Source organism: Arachis hypogaea, chromosome 2, assembly GCF_003086295.3.
Source record: "Arachis hypogaea cultivar Tifrunner chromosome 2, arahy.Tifrunner.gnm2.J5K5, whole genome shotgun sequence".
Lineage (NCBI taxonomy): Eukaryota > Viridiplantae > Streptophyta > Magnoliopsida > Fabales > Fabaceae > Arachis > Arachis hypogaea.
In genome coordinates, this window is record NC_092037.1 from 13,860,133 (window position 1) to 13,866,801 (window position 6,669).

At 38.2% G+C, this 6,669-nt stretch overlaps 1 long non-coding RNA gene across 1 annotated transcript; it reads left to right on the forward strand.

The window, feature by feature from the left end:
- The first annotated feature begins 990 nt into the window (after positions 1 to 990).
- Positions 991 to 3,816, forward strand: LOC140177821 (uncharacterized). Its single transcript, XR_011869305.1, has 4 exons — positions 991 to 1,538; positions 1,621 to 1,768; positions 1,886 to 2,023; positions 3,568 to 3,816. It is a non-coding gene; the product is annotated as an uncharacterized lncRNA (long non-coding RNA).
- Positions 3,817 to 6,669: the final 2,853 nt, after the last annotated feature.

Genomic DNA, 6,669 nt, shown 5'->3' on the forward strand with positions numbered 1-6,669 from the left:
ACAATAACTAGAAAAGGGTTGAAAAGAACTCCTTATGAACTATGGAAAGGAACCCCTCCAAATCTTAAGTACTTTCATATTTTTAGATGCAAATATTTTGTGCTTAACAACAAAGAAAATCTTGGTAAGTTTGATCCAAAATCTTATGAAGGAATGTTTGTTGGATACTCTACCACTAGCAAGGCCTATAGGATTTATCTCAAAGAACATAGGACCATAGAGGAATCCATACATGTTACTTTTTGTGATTCTAATTTAATTCCCAGTACTGTGATAGATAATGATTCAGATTGTGAAGGAGCTGGAACAAGTAAAGAGAATCCCAAGTCTGCCCAAATTGAAGAATCTGCCAGTCCAGATTTGTCTCGTCAGATTGGAGGAGACATTTCCATTTTGTCTCCTGAGCCAGCACGAGAAACTGAAACAGTGAGACCAACAGAAACTCATCATAGCTCAACACCACAAAGGAAGCCTAGAGAATGGAAGTCTATGAGGGATTATCCTCATGACTTCATCATTGGTGATCCCTTCCAAGGAGTGACAACAAGATCCTCAACCAAAAGACAATCCGAACCAAGCAACTTTGCACTCTTGTCACAAATGGAGCCCAACAATGTCAAACAAGCTCTAGAAGATCCATCATGGGTGAAAGCCATGCAAGAAGAGTGTAAGACCCATAAATTTCACAAAAAAAAAAGAAAAAAGAAAATTATATTATATTATTTCTAATTATAAATTAGAATACTTGATTAAAAACTGATTAGTAAATTGATAATTAAGTAGTATTTTTAAAGTAATTTTAAGAGATTAAATTAGATTTCAAATTTGTACAATATACTTTAATTTTATTAAAATTTACCAAATTTCAATTTACCTAAAATTAATAAATTATTGATTTCATATTTGTCCCAAATTAAAGCCCTAATTTGCTAAACACTTCCTAAAACTTTAACCCTAATTACCCCACACCCTTCAGCCGCCATACCCTTTCCTTTTCTTCCAAAAACAAACTCACAACACCACACTTAGCAGCAGTCAAAAAATCCACAGAAAGAAAGAAAGAGAGGAGAGGGTGCGAATCAGGAGGGAGAAGAAAGGGGGAGAGCGTGCCGGCGAGTCACTGCCGCTCGTCGCGCCGCTGTCTTCGCCGATGAAGGAGGAGCGAGGAGAGTGTGTCACGGAGCAGGGGAAGCTCGTGCGAGTGAGGAGCGTCGCCACCGTCGTCGCGCCGTGCGCCGCCAGCTTCGCCGCACCTCGTCATCACCATCGCCGTCGGACCGCCATGGAGTCGTTGCCGTCGAACCGGCGCTGCGAGCTGCTATCGAGTCTCAAGCAGAATCCGATGCGAAGAGAGAGAGACAGAACAACGCGAGGAGAGAGAGAAGGCGTTGCGGGGGTTTCTGCCGCCGCTGCTCTCTCCGCCATCGCCGCCGCCGGAGTCACGAGCTGAGGTGGGGAAGGAGACCATTTTTTCTGTGCTGTTGCAGTCATTGCGCTACTACTGCTACGCTTCATTTTCCTTGTTTTCCTTAATTACCGTAAGTCATTTTTGTTTCTGAATCCCCACTGCTATTGTCATGTTATCCGTTGATTGAGAAGTTTAAGACGTTGATGTTTTAGGATTAAGCTGCTGCAACTGTGGACTGTGATGGTTGATGCTCTGAAAGAGTTGTCGCTGCTGGGGTGACTGGAATTACTACTGCCAGTTCTACCGTTCCTACCGATGCTGTTGACTTGCCCCAATTCAAGTTCAGTGTCACTACCCTAGGTCTAGCCTGTCTCCTGACTCTGTTTCACTTTTATACTCTGAACTGCCTTGGTCTCGTTTATCTGTTTGTTACGATTTTAATTCCATTTTATTTTTGGTATTGCCTTGAATTTTTAGAGTTGTTTCCGCGTTTGATTCCATCAAATTTGATGTTGCTGCTGTTAATACTGCTGATTCTAATGCCATTGCTACTGTTGCTGTTAATTTGGAATAAGTGGGTTTGTCGCCTTTGATTCTTGAATTCAGCTAGTCGAGGTAGGGGTTTTCTTAAAATTTATTTTATCTTACAGAGTTGTTATAAATAGATATTAGTGTGAGAAACATATGTCTGTGATTATAATTGTCTTATAAATGTGGTTGTTTGCTGGACTGATTTACTGATTGCTTGATTGCTTGAGTAGTTGTGATTGCTGAAAAGAAATTAGTTTGAAAGGTTATTTGGTTGATTATTATAAAAAATGGCTTTTCTTGGTTTTGAAGCTATTTTTGATGATATAAAGGAATTGGATTTGGAAATGATTTGGAATATGAAACTGAATTAGCTTTGGAAATGGTTTAATTTTGAGTTAGTGACTTTGTAAATGACTTTATAAATGATTTAGTATTTGAGCTGGGTTAATTTTAAAAAGAGATTTATTATGGGCACTGATTCGCTTTGAAAATACTTTGATACTGGAATTGGTTGAATTTTGGAAAGTGATTGAGATTTGGAAATGGTTGAGAAAGGATTTGAGAAATGTTTGGATGGGACCCGAAAAGGGTGGCAGTGTCCGAATTTTAAAGGAAATGCTGCCGAAATTTTATAAAATTGAAAGTTTTGGTTGAAGTAATTGTTTAAAAAGATTTAGTTCTTAAACGTTATTTATTTAAGATTGATTTATTTAGAAAAGAAAGAATTATGTTTTGGATTGAGATTGTTGATTAACGAAAGAAGGATGATGAGGATTGATTTGAAATATGATTTTAGAATGAATTTGGAAATGGGATATGGATTGATGAATGATGGTGATATTGAAAATGGCTTAGATATTGATGAATGATGAATGAATTGTTTATATGGCTTATGAATTTGAAATATCTTGAGATACGAGGTTCCCTGGATTAAGTGTCGTGGCTTGCCACCACGTGTACCAGGTTGAAAACTCGATACTCTGTTGACCCTACGATGTAAGTGTGTGACCGGGCACTATATAAATTCCCGGGAATGTTACCCCCATTGAGTAATATTGATTATTTGAGAAAAAGCTATGCATAGACTCTTGGGGATGCATGTCGGGGGACAGTCTAAGTACAATTCAGACTTGTCGGGTTGGCTGGATAACCGACAGATGAGCCTCATCAGCCATAGGACAGGCATGCATCATATGCATCTGTATGCTTTACTTGGGTTTGAACTTGTTTTGGTTTGCCTAATTGCTAAACTGTTCTTAACTGCTACTTGAACTATTTGCTGTAACTGCTTCCTACTTGTGCTTTCCTTGTCTGTCTTGCCTGTGTTTGTCCTGGCGTGTTACATTTGAGAATGGACTTAGGTGCTGAATTAATGATTGTGTTGTTTGATTGCGTGGTTAGTTTCTGATTGAGATTTGCTTATGAGAAAAGGAAGACTTTGGATTTCTGAAAATATTAAACATTGTTTCTTTGAAAATGTTTTAAACGATTAGCTGTTGGATTTTAAAAGGATTCATAAGGCAACGATAGTCACTGAATTTGAAATAGTTTTCTTATTGAATATCTTCTTATGACAACTTTGAAACTCCGTGGTGAGACCATGTGGTTAGGTTCTCACCCCCCTACAGCTTTACCTTTTCAGGAACCAGATGAAGAGGCATTAAGAAGAGTTATACTGCATTTGGTTTATATGCTGCTGTGTTAATTAGATTATTTTCTTCCCTCGTCTTTGTTATTACAAATTTGTAAGAGGGATAGGAGTTGTATGTTTTATATGTATATTATATTATGAGATTATGTAAGGAGTCTTGTATATGAATCTATGTCTGCTTGTATTTCCTTAAGATAAAGTATTTGTTTCCGGTTTTTCAAAGAAATCAGCGATACAATGTCGAGTCACAGGCTCCTATTTTAATATTTAGTATATAAAGTAGTCGTAATACTTCTTTCTATCAGAGTAGCGCAGCCGGAAACGTGACTTCTGATAGTGAGGGTGTTACAAAGAGCATGCTCAATTTGATAAGAATGAGGTTTGGACACTAGTACCTCATCCGGATGGTAAGAAAGTTACGGGTACTAAGTGGGTGTTTAAAAATAAACTTGGTGAGGATGGACAAGTTGTTCGTAACAAGGCTAGACTAGTGGCCCAGGGTTACGATCAAGAAGAGGGTATAGATTTTGATGAGTCTTTTACTCCGGTAGCTAGAATGGAAGCAATTAGATTGCTTCTTGCCTATGCTGCCCATAAGGGTTTCAAAATGTTTCAAATGGATGTTAAATGTGCTTTTCTTAATGGCTTTATTGATAGAGAAGTGTATGTGGCCCAACCCCCCGATTTTGAACATAAAGATTTTCCAAATCATGTTTTCAAATTAACTAAGCTCTTTATGGTCTTAAGCAAGCTCCAAGAGCTTGGTATGAAAGACTTAGTGCCTTCTTATTAGAAAATCAATTTCAAAGGGGTACCACAGACACAACTTTATTCATTAAAACATCTAATGATGATATTCTTCTAGTTCAAGTTTATGTGGATGATATTGTGTTTGGTTCGGCCAATGAGTCATTGTGTGAAGAGTTTGGAAAACTCATGACTAGTGAGTTTGAGATGAGTTTAATGGGAGAGCTTACTTTCTTTCTTGGCCTCCAAATTAAACAAACTCCTAGTGGTACTTTTATTCACCAAGGAAAGTATGCAAAAGAACTTATCAAAAAGTTTGGCCTAGAAAACTCTAAACCAATAGGAACACCAATGCATCCAAACACTAAACTTGAAAAAGATGATGATGAGAAAGATGTGGATGAAACACGGTATAGAGGAATGATTGGTTCACTAATGTATCTTACATCCTCTAGACCGGATATTGTTCAAAGTGTGGGTGTGTGTTCAAGATTTCAATCTCACCCAAAAGAATCCCATCTTTCGGCTGTTAAGCGCATCATTAGATACATTAAGGGAACGAGTGATTATGGCTTATGGTATCCAAAATCTGATGATTTTTATGTAGAAGGATTTTGTGACGCAGATTATGCGGGAGATAGAGTGGATAGAAGGAGCACCTCCGGCATGTGTTGCTTCCTTGGAAGCTCACTCAACATGTGGTCAAGCAAAAAACAAGCCACAGTAGCTCTATCCACAGCTGAAGTTGAATACATATCCGCTTCTGCATGTTGCTCACAATTAATTTGGTTAAAAACGCAGTTGGAAGATTACAAATTAAAGATCAATAGTATACCATTATTTTGTGATAACATGAGTGCTATAAATATTTCAAAAAATCCTATTTTGCACTCAAGAACAAAGCACATTGAGATCCAATATCATTTTATTAGAGAACATGTGCAAAAGGGTACTATTGATATTTAATTTGTAAAATCTGAAGATCAACTTGCTGACATTTTTATAAAACCCCTCTGTGAAGATAGATTCTGTTCACTAAGAAAAAGCTTGGGAATGTTTGATTTAAGTTCTATTGAGAATTTGTGAAATTTTGACTCTGCTCAGTTTTGTCTCGTAGGTATAGACGAGATAAAAATACAAGCGTGTTGGAGAAGCTATAATCAAGGGGGAGGCTGCGCAGAATTTATCTTTCATGGGCCCCACAAAATCTCTTTGACCCCACCTTGACCTTTTGTTGGTTCCTCATTTTATGAGGATCAAAATTCTTTTGTTGTCTTATCAAATCTTATTGGAAGTGGTTATTGTCAAATCAAATCCCTCTCTCCATCTAATCCCTTGATTCTAGGAAACCACATTTCAATTTATTTCAAATAAAAGGGAAACCCCTTGGTTAATAACCGCGCCATAATAGTCATTAACTTCCTCCATTATCTCTTTCCAATCAACATTTAATGCCATCTAACCTCCCTCTACTCACCACACCTTCGGGCATCACTTCATCTTCCATCCCCATTCTTTCCCTTCACCATGAAAAAGAAAACGGCACTTAGAAGAAGTGGCCGAACCCCCATTCCAAAAAGTCTACCTTTTTCATCATCTCAAACTCACACCCATATCCATCTTCATTCTACATCCTCTTCTACTCATACACCCCCTCCAAAAAGACCAAAACTATGCACCGGAAAGTCATTGCTCGAAAAACTTCAGGGAGAAGAAAGACAGGAAAGAACAAGCAATCGAGTGTTGAAGAAGATGAAGAGGAATCACACACTTCACCCCCTCCATCACCACACAAAAAATCCACTCCACATGAATCCGGAAAAAGCTCTCAGAAGAAGAAAAGCTTTGTGTTACATGATACTAGAGAACTTGCAAATTTGGAATCACTAGAATTCAAGAACAAATTTCACAAAACCTACTCACATTTTGATCCCTCTCGGTTCTACTCTTGTGCCTTCTACGAATTCCACAAAAAGGTTTTGCTGAAACGTCATCTCTGCCCATCATACTTGGTGAATCTTGAAAATCTAGCCACCAAAGGAATAAACTTTTCTTCTCTATTCGATGCCCTGAAGTGGACCCCATTGGTTCACATCCAGAAACATGTTTACCCGGGGCTGGTCCGGGAATTCTATGTGAACATGCGTTTGATAGATGGCTCAATTCATTCTTATGTCAAGCGTGTTTACATGACTCTCAATCCTCAAACCATAAGCGCTGCTCTTGGGTATGAGGATGAAGGACCAAAAGTTTACATGATTGATAAATGGGATGATCAGGTTGGAGTCACACAGCAAACTGTCTTGCAACACATATGTGCAAATCTTTCTGG